Here is a 15,460-nt window from a genome sequence, read left to right as displayed (position 1 = left end):
GTGGCCTGGGACCACCCTGACTGCAGTCTCGACATCCAGAAAAGGGGGAACAGGAAGAGTTACTTTGGAGACCTGTGGCGACGAGGAGGAGGAGCTGTGAAGTAACCTGGCAGGGATCCAGGAACTATTAGGGGTGACAAGCAGGTGCAGTGAAGGTTCTGAGCAAAGGTGCCAGAGCCGGGCTAGGTGCCATCACTTACTCTGTGACCTGGCAGGGGACTTAGGATTGGTATGAGGGGTGAAAGAGATGACTCAAGTAAGGCTTAGAATAGTCCCGGTATACAGCAAGTGCTTGATAAATGCCACCTATTCTTTTTATTTTTGTTACCCCTGCCACCACCACGGTGATAACCCGCTCAGGCTGTTGCAACCAAAGACCGCAGACTGCAGGACATAAACAACAGAAATGAATTTCCTCATAGTTCTGGAAGCCAGAAGCTCAAGATCCAGGTCTCGGCAGAGTTGGCTTCTGCTGAGGCACCCCCTCCTTGGCTTACAGATGACCACCTTCCCTCTGTGTCCTCGCAAGGCCCTCCCTCTGCGTACGTCCATCTCTGCGTGTGTGTGTCCAAATTTCCTTTTAGTATATGCACACCAGTCGGGCTAGATTAGGGCTCACCTAAGAGGCTCATTTTAACTTTATCACCTCTTTATTTTTATTTTTTTTTTAAGACTTATTTATTTATTTATTTATTCATTTGACAGAGAGGTAGAGAGAGCCAGAGAGCACAGGCCCGGGGGGTGGGAGGGGTGGTAGAATGGCAGAGGGAGAGGGAGAAGCAGACTCCTCACTGAGCAGGGAGCCTGATGCAGGGATTCAATCCCAGGACCCTCAGATCATGACCTGAGCTGAAGGCAGACGCTTAACTGACTGAACCACCAGGCGCCCCTCATCACCTCTTTAAAAGCCCTACTTCCAGATACAGTCACATTCGAAGGGACCAGGAGCCAGGTTCTGAACATACAAAGCGGCAGCAGGGGGGTGGGGGGGATCACACGATTCAGCCACAACCACCACCAACACCATCATCATCATCATCACAAAAATTTCCTTGCCTAACGTGTCAGAGTTAAAGAAACCGGTGTTTCGGTGGCTGTTCTCCTGCGAAGGACCAGTTAACATTCAGAGGCATGTGCTTCTAAAAGGATATAAATGGTGAAGTGGTGGGTGCTTACGTTATCTGGAAAGCTGGGGTCCCGGACACATGAAGGGCTGTGGCGGTTCCCCTCACTGGCCTTGCTCCCCAGGCTCACTACACAGGGATTTCTTTGAAAACCTCCACACACGGGATCCAAGATAGGTTTCTTGGAGGGGAAACAAACACACAAACAAAAAACAAAAAACAAACCAAAAAAAAAATCCGGTGGTGTCTCACGTTCTCCTCCCAGGGGCCTCGGCAGGGGGGAGCGGGGCACAGGCCTGCAGGCCAGCCCAGAGGGCCAAGGAGGGCAGTGTACTTAGTAGAAAATGCAAATCAGTTCCACTCAGGCTCCAACACCGCACTCTGAAAGGGGAAGTAGAACCATGGCCCAACTTAAAATAAAGAAGTGAGTGGCTTATAATGACTCTGAGGCTTCCAGGAAAAAGCCATTCTGAGGGTAAATAACAAAGAAGTCAAAGAAAACTGAGCAAACACAGTTGATGGGAAGGCCCAGAAAACAAGGAGAGGCCAGTTCCCAGGGAAACCGTTGAGAAGGCCGAATTTACACTTCCCCCTCAGGAGCTCCTGCAGTCAGGAGACCCCCGGCGCAGCTCCTTCCCTGGGACCTGAACACAGACAAGAAGGGCCAGTGTCCTTCAGCACCGTCAGGATTTGCCCAGTCGGCTCTGGTCGCCGCCAGAGTCATCTCGATGGTAACGTGGATGAGGAGAGTGACAGCTCCACTTACCGAGGGCCCGCTGTGAAACACACACTTGACATATTCTCTCAGTGGTTCCAACATGAACTTAGGGGGTCTCGGCCAAAACCTTTAACAGATGAGGACAGAAAGTATTAGAGTGTGTCACATCTTGGGGACGCGTGTATATTACACATGCGCTCATGTGTGCGGAGTCTAAATGAATTGCTTATTTTATACTGTATGTACCAGCCGAATGTTTGAAAGAATCCATGTGCTGTGACCATCCCCACCTTACAGAGAAGGAAATGGATGTGCCCAATGTTTACCTTGTCTAAGGTCATATAGCTTATGGCAAGAAACTCACCACCCAGAGCCCTTGATACCCATGTCACTTTGTTGCTCCCATGCCTTCGAAGCTCCCACAGCTCTCAGAATAAATCCCTAAACCCCATCCTCATAACCTCACCTCCTGCCACTCTGCACCCCAGCTCATTGGTCTTCTTTCATTTCCTCCAACACGACCTGTTCTTCCCTGCCTCAGGACCTTTGCATATACGATGCCCTATGTGAAATACTGCCCATCCACTTCTCCAGGCTCAAACCCACAGACCCTTTATCACCTGTCTTTTACTTGCTGAGAGAGCTTTCTTTCCCCTCACTCTTGCTTAGTTCACATGACCCCAGAGAATACCCTCCTCACCCCCTTTGTTGTCCTGTCACCCAGTAAAGGACTACAGAATTAGTTATTATTTTTGTGAGGTCCATAAAAGCAAGGACTCTGTCTATCCTGTTCCCAGGCACTTGGTACAGTGTAGGAATTCTGCAGACACTTGAAGAATGAGCAAATAAACCAGCCACCATGAGAGGCACTACTACTGGGAGACTCAGGAACTGTACGTCCCTGTCAGCTGAGAATACCAGCACCCAGAATTACACAAGGCTTTACCATATGAAATATCCTGGGATTGAAATCTAAGAAATCTGGGCTTGAATCCAACCTCTGCAATTGATTATCTGGGTGACCTGAGTAAATGACTCAAGTTTCCTCATCTTCAGGGGCGTGTGGGTGGCTCAGTCAGTTAAGCATCTGCCTTCAGCTCAGGTCATAATCCTGAGGTCCTGGAATTGAGCCCTGCATGGGGCTCTCAGCAGGGTCCCAGCTTCTCCCTCTCCCTCTGGTGCTCCCCATCCTTGTGCTCTCTATTAAATAAATAAATAAAATCTTAAAAAAAAAAAAAACCAACAAAGCGTCCTCATCTTCAAAAGAGCGGTGTGTGCATCTCCATGAGATAACCTAGATCTCATGTGGCCAATCCAAGGCCCCTCCCTTATACTCATGGCTCGTGTTAATATTTTCATAACACACTGTGTTCACAAAACCCTCGCAGGTGCCAGGAGATGACCTATAACTCGGATATGGGGTAACAGGCACTGCCACACACTGCTGGAAGGAGAGCAGTGTGGGGCAGCTGCTAGGAATGGAAATCTGACAAGATCTACCATAAGGACAAAGGCTATGCTCTCTGACCTAGCAATTCTACTTCCAGAAATTTTACTCTAGGCATGTCAAGGGACTTACATAACCAGGGTTTTTACCACCGCCTTCTTTACAACTGTGGCAGATGGGAAATAACCCAGATGCCCAGCAACAGAAACCTGGCTATGGAAACCTGGGTGTCCCCCACGCTAGAATCCCACGCAGCTTGAAGAATGAATGGGAAAACTACGGGCTGACTGGCGTGCCCTCCCGTCCAAATGAAAGTGTGCTAAACACAGAATCGTGTGTATATTATGCTACCATCTAAGTAAAAGAAGATGAAAAGAGCATTTATATATTTCATTGTGCTGCATAAAGTATCTCTGGAAAGACAAGCCAGAAATTGAGAATACCTGTTTCCCCCAAGGAAAAGAGCTGAGTGACAGGGACACAGGGAAGACTTTTCTCTGCAAACCTGTTTGCACCTTTGAATTTTGAAACACGAAAATGTACGACATATTCAAATAAATAAGTAAAACAACGGTGATGCTTCCCACCCCACTCACAAAAGACAAAACACAAAGGTTATTAATTTGTTCAAAGTCACTCAGACGCTTGGAAGAAGTACAAATTCGAACTCGCCTTCTGATCCCAAATAAGCGATCAGTTATAGTTCATTCAACACAAATTTATTTCTTCACTTATTCTACAAGAGGACTTGCCTTGTACAGGGACACACAGGTCAGAAAAACAAACCCTAGGGGAAGAAAAGAAAATGAAAGGAAGACCAATTTCTTTTCCTTTTTTGCCCCACGTGTCCCAAACTGGCCACACTTTGTAGAACATCACAGACAGCGGGCAGGACCTGTCCCGGCTAAAGAAGGCAGTCCCTCCTCAATCCAGTACGGCTTTTGCCACTTCAGGACACAAGCTCAATTTTGCCAGATCTGAATTTTCCAACAGATGCCAAAAATCCAGGTTTTTAAAAAATGCGAAATCATGTGGCTCTGCAACAAATTCATCAAGCCCACTCGCACTTTAGGGTCCTAACGTAGAGGTTTGGGACCTTTATTTTATCCCATCACAGCTCTGACCACCAGCCCTCTCACACCTTCCCTAGGGGCCTCTCTCAGGTGTGACGTAAGCCCCCACAAACCAGCCACTGTGGGCTCGGGCAAGTCACTTCCCTTCCTGAGGTCTGCTGGCTTACCAGTTGATGAAGAGCTCGACCTCGCTGGTGGCCACCAGCCCCTTGGCATCGCCAGCTCTCCATTCAGCCCCTACCCTGACTGACTGCCCTACAGAACCGAGCACCTCTGAGAGACAAGGCAGCGTGACCATGACCCCGGCCATGACAGGGCACAAACCTAAAACCAGCCCCCACCTAGCCACCACCCCATCTAAGTCCTACCCACTCACTGACTCTGCTCTGGAACCATGAGCTCCCCTTCGTATTACAGACACACTCTTGCAACAGGGTGAGCCAAGAGCACATGGGACATGGTGAGAAGAAACCTACAGTAATAACCAGGACCTACTGAGCCAACCCAGGAAACTAGATCTGACCCCCACACACCCCACCTCAGCCCACCAGCCCACCAGACAGGAACCAAGTCAGAAGTGGGTGTTCAAGAGCGCAGAGACCATTCTGTGAATCCTCTACCATGACTTAACTTTACTCCATCACCAAAGAGAATATACTAGCTTTCATCAGGGGCCAGCCAGGACGGTCAGGACGGTGCCACGCCTGCTTCTATCTAGCATCTCAGGTCATCTCCACTTGAAACTAACAAGGCAGGTTTAATCTTCCCATTTCCCCGATGAAGAAACTGACGCACAGGGATTAACCTGCCCAAAGTCAGAAGATGAGTAAGATCCTACCTGATTCCACAGCCTGAGCTCCTAACCGCTGGGGTTTAAGCAACACTCCCATCTGCCACACGCAGAGGTGAGAGGTGACCACCACCCGGGGCTTCCCTTCATGCTCGCCATCAACAGCTTCTTGCCTGGCACACTCTGCCTCTCGCAGGAAGGAGGCACCGTTTTCTCAGGGCCCTAACCAGCTTGTGAGGTCATTGTGCTTGTTTACTTGTTCACTGACAAGCCCTGATGGCATGTAAGTTCCTCAAAGCCTGAGACCTGGCCTGTCCTGTCCCCTGTGCTGCGAGCACAGTGCTGGGCACATACAAGGTAAACATCTCTGAATGATGGAATGACGCGTGGACGTCCAGGCCACCCAGCAGAGCAGCCTTCCCGCTGCTGAGGGACCAGAAAAATTCTCTCCCTGGATGACAGAACTGGGGTCCGCCTAAGGATGACTGTCCACAGGAACATGGACCGTGGCTGCATGGGCCAGGAAGCCTGGGTCTGTGTACCCATGCATGGAGCCTACAGATGGGGCCCAGGAGAGGTGCCTGGGTGCCGAGCCCTGCCTTTGTTTTTTGTTTTTTTTTTTTTAAGATTTTTATTTATTTATTTGACAGACAGAGATCACAAGTAGGCAGAGAGGCAGGCAGAGAGAGAGGAGGAAGCAGGCTCCCCGCTGAGCAGAAAGCCGGATGTGGGGCTTGATCCCAGGACTCTGGGATCATGACCCGAGCTGAAGGCAGAGGCTTTAACCCACTGAGCCACCCAAGCACCCCTTTGGTTTTGATTAAGGACCAAACTTCTTCGCAACTCTTGGGAAACAAAAGCCAGCCTAGGGACAGACTCTCCCACCAACAAGAAACCATGAAGAGTCAAGTTGGGACTATGGAAAAGGCCCCACTGGAAGAATGAGACAGCTTTCTCAGTGCTCTGCTGGAAACCGACGCAGACAGAAGAGTCCCAGACAGAAGAGTCCCGAGAAGGTCAGTTTCAGCAACAGTAAAAATATTGGCGCAACAGGATGCAAGCTCCAGCGCTTATCTCCGTCTCTCGAGCCTTCCCAGTGCCCAGAGGACTCAAAACGCTGACGACTTGGGCCAGGCTAGCAGTCATGACTTCATCAGACCGTCGCCCTCACCCCGGCCCGCAAACCACTTTATAATCACCAGAAAAAAAATCCCCTCCTTCGGTACAAGTCCAGCCACACTGTGGGGAATAACCACACATCTTATTTACTCATCTGTGAGCCCCACGGTAAGGATGGAGTTTCTTGGAGTGCAAATTGTGAGGGTGTGGCCGGTCGATGCCTTCCAAAGCAACGCTGCAGAGCCCACCAGACAATACACCGGAACGTCTAGACAGAAGCCGTCGCTGAGGCTGACCATCACCTGGGCAATTACACTTCCGACACGTACCATCTAAAACCCTGGTGGGTGACCCAGCGCTCCAAAGTTACTGTCTGGCCAACAACAAAAATTTTCAGGGTGGGGAAATGTGCTCCCGGTTAAGCTGTGCGATTTGCTAAAAATGAGCTTCACCCTCCCACTGCAAGAACAGAGTGACATGTGGGCGCCGGGGTGGCTCAGTCAGTTAAGCCTCTACCTTCGGCTCAGGTCATGATCCTAGGGTCCTGGAATCGAGCCCCGCATCAGGCTTCTTGCTCAGCGGGAAGCCTGCTTCTCCCTCTCCCATTCTCCTTGCTTGTGTTCCCTCTAGCTCTGTTCCTCTCTGTCAAATAAATACATAAAATCTTAAAAAAAAAAAAAAAAAAAAGAAGAGCAGGGTGACTTTTTTTTTTTTTTTTCCCCATGAGAAAACGGGATTAAGGGAAAGGAAACTTCTGTGTCCCATAGCCAAAGACAGAGAGCACTGAATAGAGACTCAGAAAACTAAAGAGGCTGCCGGGATCTGATCACTTCACAGAGGTCACGGGGCCACTTCAAGTTCATTCAACAACCGAACATTAGGAGGTCCAGCGGGTGCCAGGATCTGCGAAGAGAAAGCACAGAGGGAAGGAAGAACAAAGTACCTGCTTCCCTGGGGCTCAGGGGCTCGCCAAAAACACTCCCCAGGTCACAGGATGAATGCAAATTGACAACTCTACTTGGAAGATGGGCAGTGGAGACAAGATTGAGGCAGAAAGGTGAATCACCTTTTCTAGTTACAAGGCAAAGCTATTAAGGGATGTGTGCACGGCTCAGTCGGATCGGCTCAGGTCATGATCCCAGGACCTCTGGATCAAGTCCCTGATGGGGCTCCTTGCTCAGTGGGGAGACTACTTCCTCTGCCTGCGGCTCCCTGACAAATAAATGTGCTCTTTCTATGACAAATAAATACAAAATCTTTAAAAAAGACAAAAAAAAAGGCAAAGCTATTAAGAGGTCAAGTGAAAAACACGGGTTCTCCATTTCTCACCAGTTACTCTAAAAACATGGATGCTGGAGCCTAGAAAGGAAATGTGGGGAAGGAAACACAAGCTTTCATGAGCCTTTCAGAAGCTTGAGTATCTTTTTTCAGTTGTGATAGGCAAGGACAGAATTTTAAAAAAATCACAGGTCAGGGGCGCCTGGGTGGCTCAGTGGGTTAAAGCCTCTGCCTTTGGCTCAGGTCATGATCTCAGGGTCCTGGGATCGAGCCCCGCATCGGGCTCTCTGCTCAGCAGGGTCCTGGGATCGAGCCCCGCATCGGGCTCTCTGCTCAGCAGGGAGCCTGCTTCCTCCTCTCTCTGCCTGCTTCTCTGCCTACTTGTGATCTCTGTCTGTCAAATAAATAAATAAATCTTTAAGAAAAAAAAAAGTTTTAAAAAAATCACAGGTCGACAACTATTTCATGAGCACCTACTATGCTGAACACAAACATGAGCCAGATGTAATCCTACCAGCAACGAAGACACTAGAAGAGAGAACAAGAATTCGATTGTGATTAAAGACAAAGACAAGGAGGCCTGAAGCCAGGACGGCAAACTTGATTCTTATCAGGGCCGTGGCAGGGAACACCACCTCGCCAGAGAACCCAGCCTTTTTGTTGTTGTTGCTTTTTCTTTAAAGCTGGAAACCTCAAGTTTAAATATCAAGTCTCCTAATTTTCATATTTTAAACCGCAGTGGACCAGTCCCATTACTTTGTAGGTAGGGAAACTGAGGCCCAGAGCAACTGAGCAACTTGATCACGGTCCAACAGCTGGCCCACAGCAGAGTCGAGATCAGATTCCAGATCTCAACTCCTTGTCCCGTGTTGTCTCCAAGACGCCAGTTAGGACCAACGCAGGGGGCTCTTTCAACAACTCCTCTCTCTGCAAAGTTGATACCGACACCTTTCCGCGTGTCTTGAAAGTAATCAATTGTCCTATTGGTCAAGGTCGAGAATGTTTTAAAACTTTTCTCAGAACACAGCAAAGGATTACTTTGTTTACCCACCAATTTTGCCTCCAGAGACGTTATGGTGAAAGGGGTCACACAGCTTCGTGGTGGGGGACTTGGGCAGCTGGTACCCTGCAGCAGAATTCCCCGAACTGACGGCTGGAGTTGACATACCGCAAAGACGTCTGGGGAATGACGGTGAGCCAGTTCCAAAGGAGTATGTGGAATTAGACGGCAAGCGTTAATGGGTTTCCACAGAGGATTTACGCAGCTGAGGTCACGAGCAGGTTGTAACAGGGGCAGAGGCAGCTCAGTTCAGCACAATATGCACATCACAGCCCTGGCTGGATCCCTGCCCCCGGTCCTTGGGAAGAAGACAAAAATAAATGCTTCTTCGAGGTATCTTCCCAGGCTCAGTTCAAGGGGACATATACTCTGGTTCCTCAACGAGGGAGCCCAAAGTGGCCCCTTAATCCTAGTCTCTGCTAAAAACCTAAAAACCTAACTGCTGTCACAGATGCCTTCAACCAAACACAGAACCCAGCCCGGGTCAAAAAGAACCAGCCAAGCCAGAGAAAGTTCTGTAACAGGTAAAGAGGAGCGAGAAAATGGTAATGCTGCTGGCAACCTGCTGTGGCGAAACCAGGACACCGACGAACACATTGGAAAAATCATATACTTGCACCCCAAAATTGAGGAGGAGGAAAGAGAATGAAAGCCTAGAGACATAAATACATGCCTTCCGGTAACATACGATTATACACAAAATAAACCGTACAAACACGTATGATGGGTTCTTTGGGCAGCGGCAGGGGTAACTGTTGATCATATTTTCCCACGGGGCATGGGCGAAAGAAGGAGAGATCTTCTGGTGAGTTCTACCACTCTCTGAAACCCTCTGGGCAGAGGTCATCCGTGAGCATACCAGGGCCCTAAAGAGGACCAGGCAGGTGAGGCGCTGTCTCTTAGGGCCATGCCCTTCGTGGTTATACCCGTGATGCCTCACTTGCTTGACCCTAGTCCCAGCCCCGAGCGCACACACCACCCCCTTGGATAAAGAGCACTCAGGTTTCTGATTCAAAGCCCAAGCACAGAGTAAAGGTGGCCGATTTTCATTATTGGCCCATCCTTTCACTATGGAGATAAAGGAGCTAGTCATACTCCATCCAACCAGCCTCCGTCCATACTCTGTCCATACTCTGTCCATCCCCTATACTCCAGAGTTTCACATAGGTGCCCCTAAATTTCCGACAAGGAGCTCAGTTCACCAGCTTGCTTTCCAGACGTTGACAGAGCCTGATGTACCTGGCTAGGAGCTTCTGCTTTTCAATGAAGCCAGTATATAATAACACCATTTATTATCCTGCTAGAGAAATGTAATATGTTTAAAAGGTGGGGAGGAAGAGAACGCCCTCTACACATTTAAGAACATAAAAAAGCCTCCAAAACCCCAGAATATGTTAGAACTAGAACTATCGTGGATTAAAAAAAAAAAAAAAAAAAAAAGCTTAAATTTAATAGACCGTTTAAATTCCTAGTTGATGGTAATTAGAGAGCAAGCAACATTTCTTTAAACGCTGCTAGACAGAACTTAATCCAATTTAGGTAATCACTAACCTTTGCAGATTTTTTTTTTTTTTTTTTGGCTCTCCCTCTCTCTCCTCTAAATGAAATCCAAGGATTGATCTACAAAGGCCATAAACTGGCAAAACATAAGAAAAGAATATTTAAAGACAGAGACTAGGTGACTATTACCACAAAAGGCCAAGTCCAATTAAAATGGAAACAGGTCTCATGAGCTCCCTAATTTATATTGCCTATAAACTGGGGATTCTAACCAAGCATCATCACAACCGAAGGTATTCTGAGAGAGGTGGGGGTCCTTCCTTCCCTGCTGTCCCCCTCTGGGCACCTCCCAGGGCAGGCCAGTTGTCAGGTCTTGCTTTATGGGGTGAGAGCCATCCCCTGCCAGACCAAGGCTAGTAATCCTCTATAAAGTACCTGCAGGGACTGTCTCCTCCCATGGAGTAAAGACTCAGAACTACCCAGCTGGTCCCTTCAGGTCCCCCACTGCTCACCCACCTCCTACCGCCTCATTTCTAGAGCTCCCACACTGCTCAGGTACCCACTTCTGCTCCAGAAACATCCATGTGAACCACCAGGACTTTCTTGATTACTTGGCACCCTGGGTTCTTCACAGAAGGCTTTCAAGGGTATATATCAAAACGTCCCGGAAAGCACAAGGTGCTTAAGTTATTGGCTCTTCCGTCAGGAAAGGAACTGACCTCTCTGAGTCTCTCTTTTCACACCTTCAAATAGGGAAAAAAATATTCACCTGGTCAGATCGCTGAGAGGCTCAAATGACATCACCATGGCTGTACCTGGCTCATAAAAGCTGCCCAAGAAATACCTTGGCTTGTTTGTTTTACATGTGTAAGTTTCAAAGTAAACCTTGGATCCCGGTCCCTGAGAAAAATCATCATTAACTCAAGTTCACCTCTGATGTCTCATCATCGCTTGGCGTCATTTACACTCCCAACCTCCTTCCTAGCTCCCTTGCCTTCTGCTTATCAGGATATCACTCCCTCTGTTCCCAAATCCCTAATCCAGCACAAAATCCCCAAAATACTGTATTCTCAACCTTCAGCAACAAAGATATTCACACTGACTTGTTAACGAATGATATGGTCTCTAAGCATTACTTCGAACATCTGCATACAGAGGAGGCAGCTCTAGAGAACAAACTTTAATGGCAAACATTAAACAGAGTAAGGATCTCTCAGAGAAGCTCACACCCTACTTCTCAAATCAATTCTGTATTGGCCTAGCTCTGCAAAAACCATCAGAAGGAAAAAGGCTGCAATTCAAGAAAGATTTCAGTACACTTGACCTTGTACAAGGGCTCTGCAAAAGGAATGACCACAGGGAGTCATGAGGGTAGAAAAATCATCCAAAAATCCACAAAGTCCTAATAATTCCATTTTCTACAGATAAATGGTTTAAATCTTGCACCTACACCGTCTGTAAGCAAACTGAGGATGATGACATTTAGGTCTGGACTACCAGCATGAAATCTTCAGGTTACCAGAGTAACAGTTTTCTAAATACAAGATTAAGATTGTTTTTTCCTTCAATAATTGAGCCATTCTGTGCTACTATGTGACATAGAGAAAAAATAAGAAAGAAGAAGCCACCAAATGACTAGACTATAAGATGATCTAGCCAACAACTGAGAAACAAAAAACTGAAGGGAAAGTTCTCCAGGACCGGCTCCCACTAGAGGCCTGGAGTAACAGATCCAAACCCCTTCCTCGGCTCCACTCCTGTGTGTGTGACTTGGAACAAACCACTTCAATGGTTTGTCCAAAGCCTCTGTGGGCTCATCATTATAGTGGTGGGGATATAACGGTACCTACCTCATTGCTGTTTCCCTGCAGATTTTGTTCTATTATCAATGTCTCTCAGAGCCAAGTTTAAGACATAGTAAGAGCTCAAGGAGTGTTTGCCCCCCTCTTCCTCCTTTTCTAAATAAAGGCCTATTTTTATAATGTTCAAATAACAATCATTATTGAAATCTCGCCCCCCAGAAATAAATATCCATGAGCCTCTGCATCTGAAAGAAATGAGGTCTCCTCCTTAAGAAACAAGGTAGTCTAAACTAAGCCTTGGAGCAATAAGACAGTTGGACCAGCTCATTTCTAAGGTCTTTCTTTTTTACACTATTGATGGTTCAGGCTGTTAGAAGCATCGGTAAGATACAGAAAGGACAGTGGTTGGGGTTGGAAAAACCAAAGACAATTTTGTGGACCGCTCAAGCATTGTTCCCTTTATCTGCTATAGAATAGGCTCTGGAATGCACCCTCGGTGGGTTAAAAGGGCTCAGCCTTGAGGCCAGGTTCCACAGAGAGGACAGCCCACCGCACCTTTCTCGATAGTACCGGGAACCTCAACAGAGGCTTACATTGAAACCGTTTCTAAATTAGCCTCTGCAAGCCCCATTTCCCCTCCTAACCCACTTGCTCCTTCAGGATGTCAAGAACAGCGCCTTCCAGCAGAGAGCAATTTACCAGAGCTCAGCACCGGGGACTTTGTGCACCGGGTAGACCAATGAAATGTCAGGACAGCAACACACGGTGGTCAGGGTCACCAAAGGGAACTCCAAAAGAAGCAGTGTTCGAGGCTTGATCAACGAGCAGCCTTTGGAGGGGCAGTAAGGGCTGTTAGCGCCCTTGACCGCTTTGGTCCTTTGCGTGGGCCATTTTGCACGGATCCCGGGGACAACAGGTTCCAGAACCCCGCCCCAGCAGGGATGCCCGGGGACCCGCCCAGAGCGTTGAACGTGCGGGTCTCAGGAGCAGACGTGCCTCTGAGCGGCCGCGCGTGAGCCTTGCGTCCTGTGGGGCGCATCGCAGTAATTGAAACCTTACACACCGCAGGACTGCAGCGCCGTCTATAAATACTCCCCGCCTTACTGCTGACAAACAAAACGCGGGCTCCCGGCCCCGCGGAGGAAGAGGCGGCGGCATGTGACCGAGGGCAGGGGCAGGGTCAGAACCCTGTTGTCTACCAGGGAGGCACCCCAGGGCCGATTGCTGAGGCACAGTTTGCAAGCATACTGCCTGATGTGACCCGGGGCGCCCGCCCTCAGGAACAGGGGCCGAGGGCCGGGAAGGGAGGGTCGCAGCCGCGAGAGTGGCGGGGCGCGGGGTCGGGGGATCCGGAGAGCCCCCTGCGCGCGGAGGGCCCCGGGCGTGCGCACAGTAGGCGCGCAGACGAACGCCTAGCCAAATGGAGGGCGGGCGGGAAAGCCGCAGCTGAACCCGGGTGCCGCCGGCGCCGAATACCCGCCCGCCCCGGCCGGGTGTCTCGCGGGCTGCGCCCCGGCCCGCCCCAGGCGGCGGAGCCCAGCGGAGCGCGGGACAAAGCGGCTGGCCTCCCTGCCCTCCCTCCCACGCCAGTCTCTGCAAATAGGGGGACGGCAGGAAAAGATGGGCTGTCTCGGGGCGCCCGATCGCCCGCGCTCCAGCCGCGGCAGCTCTTACAGATTTGCCGCCTCGGGCCCAGGGAGAACGGGGGAGGCAAACAAGCAAACTTTCTTCTTTAGTCTCCTGGCACAGCCTGGGTCCCGCGGTCGGCGGCATCCCCCCATCCCGCGCTAAGCAGCACGGCTTTCTCCCCCGCCCCAACCCGGGGGGCGCCAGTCTGCTCGCCTCCGTCCTCCTGCTGCGTGCGATCCGAGGATCCTGCACCGTGCTGGGGTCCCCATCCGGTTGCCCCCAAATGTGACCCTTTCCCCAAGCCCCCGCCCCGGCTCGTGCCCCGCCAGTCCGTGCCTGGAGTGCACGGTGATTTCGTGCTCAATCCCGTGCGGTCGCCGGGCGTACAACTCCAGCCCCTCCCCGGGACTTCCCCACTCACCCCCTTGGGGTCCCAGGGCTGAGTCACCTCGAGTTGCGCACACCCGCAGCTCGCCTCCGCCCGAGACGGCGCGCCTAGGACAAAGTTTCCGGTCTTCCCGAGAAAGTTTTCTCACCGGCGAGCAACGAGGATCTGGATCGCTCTCCTGCAGCGCGCTGCCCAGCTCTCCCTCCTCCCTCCCCGCGCAGCGCCGGCCTCTGCGGGGTCTAGTCCAGCCTCCCGACCGCCAGCGCGGGTCCACGAACGCCGCGGCCGCGGAGCTCCCCGAGCCGGGCTGGTGACACGTTTCCCTCCTCTCCTCTCAAGGCCGCCTCCTCCCCCTCCTTCTCCTCCTCCTCCTCCTCCTCCTCCTCCTCCTCCCACTTTTCCTGTCCGGTGCTCATCGCTTTAGTTTCTCTCCCGCGGCCCCCACCCCACCCCACCCCACCCCACCCCACCTCAACCCCTCCTTCTCCTCCTCCCCTGCAGCGACTCTCACTCGGCTGGGGAGGGGAGAGGGGGAGGGGGCGCCTGCACTTTCATCCAGATCAACAATTTCAGGAAATCCAACTCTTAACTTGAAAAGCCTGGGAGGATGCAACAGGTCGAGAGAGCTCACACAAGAGGAGGTCCCCCTCTAACCTCCACCAAGGGATCTCCGCCACGTCCCCCTACCAAGGGAAACTCTACCAAGAAGCCATGGGACTGTTTCTGAGGCTCACCAGAGTCCCCGAGAGCCTGGGACTTTCGCCGTTGTTTCAAGGAACAGTCCCCAGGCCGTTTCCAGGAACAGTTGTTTCAAGCGCATTAATGAAAATACAATTCCAGTGAAGTCTCTCCTTCAGATTCGCAAAACATTTTTCAAGCTCCCAAATTCTCTTGCCAGCTGAAGGTTTAGTGAATTGGAGGGCCACTCAGAGTTTGAAACAACATAAAACCCCCAATCTCAAAATTAAAAACAACGTAAAATTATTTTCTTTTTGCAGGTGGTTAAGAATTTGAGGCAGCTGTTTTCAGGACTCACTGGCTTGTATAATTTCACCCTATGGTTGAGCAGGAAATACTTTTAAAATGCTGCCCGCTCAGACATCACACTTAGGCTTTGAAACCACAGTGACATTTGCTGAAGAAAAGATGTGTCTTTTTATGTCAAAACTGAGGGGGGAAATGTTTATTTTGATCACCGTGACCTTACAAGACCTATGTAAGCAAGGATTGCTGTTTAGGGTATGCCCAAGGGAGGGGGCTTAAGGGGCGGGGGGTTGATGAAGCTCCCCCAGCCCCGCTTGTCCAATGATATTAACCAATTCTCAGTACAAACCCCAGGGTACTGAAAAGACTTTAAATCTCATGCCAGAAATCACACTCATGGAGAAGCTCCAGATTCCAGGCACGTGCCTGGGAAAGGAAAACATGAGGGCCAGGGACTTGAGGGATGTCCTCGAGGCAGCTATGGGGAGGTCTGAAGAGCCAAAGCCTAGAGCCAGAGGCCAAAGTTTGAATCCCACTTCCTCCTTTTA

The 15,460-nt window shown here is 50.2% G+C and overlaps 1 protein-coding gene across 10 annotated transcripts in view; it reads right to left on the bottom strand.

Moving 5' to 3' along the window:
* Positions 1-15,460, bottom strand: part of PRR5L (proline rich 5 like) — a 144,811-nt gene that overhangs the window by 56,195 nt on the left and 73,156 nt on the right. The window contains exons 1-2 of one of the 10 annotated variants that reach the window (XM_032356593.1): positions 14,077-14,341; positions 1,891-1,969 (exon numbers count right to left, since the gene is read on the bottom strand). The exons of 2 other annotated variants lie outside the window; for them this stretch is intronic. The gene's annotated coding sequence lies outside the window, so the exon portion shown is untranslated. Of the gene's footprint in view, positions 1-1,890; positions 1,970-5,200; positions 5,771-8,600; positions 10,744-13,961; positions 14,349-15,460 lie in introns of those variants that run through there. 7 more of the 10 variants (XM_032356594.1, XM_032356599.1, XM_032356591.1 and 4 more) reach the window with 7 other exon arrangements.

The sequence above is a fragment of the Mustela erminea genome, chromosome 9 (assembly GCF_009829155.1).
Source record: "Mustela erminea isolate mMusErm1 chromosome 9, mMusErm1.Pri, whole genome shotgun sequence".
Lineage (NCBI taxonomy): Eukaryota > Metazoa > Chordata > Mammalia > Carnivora > Mustelidae > Mustela > Mustela erminea.
Note: the sequence above shows the minus strand (reverse complement) of the source record. Positions and strands in the feature narration are given on the sequence as shown.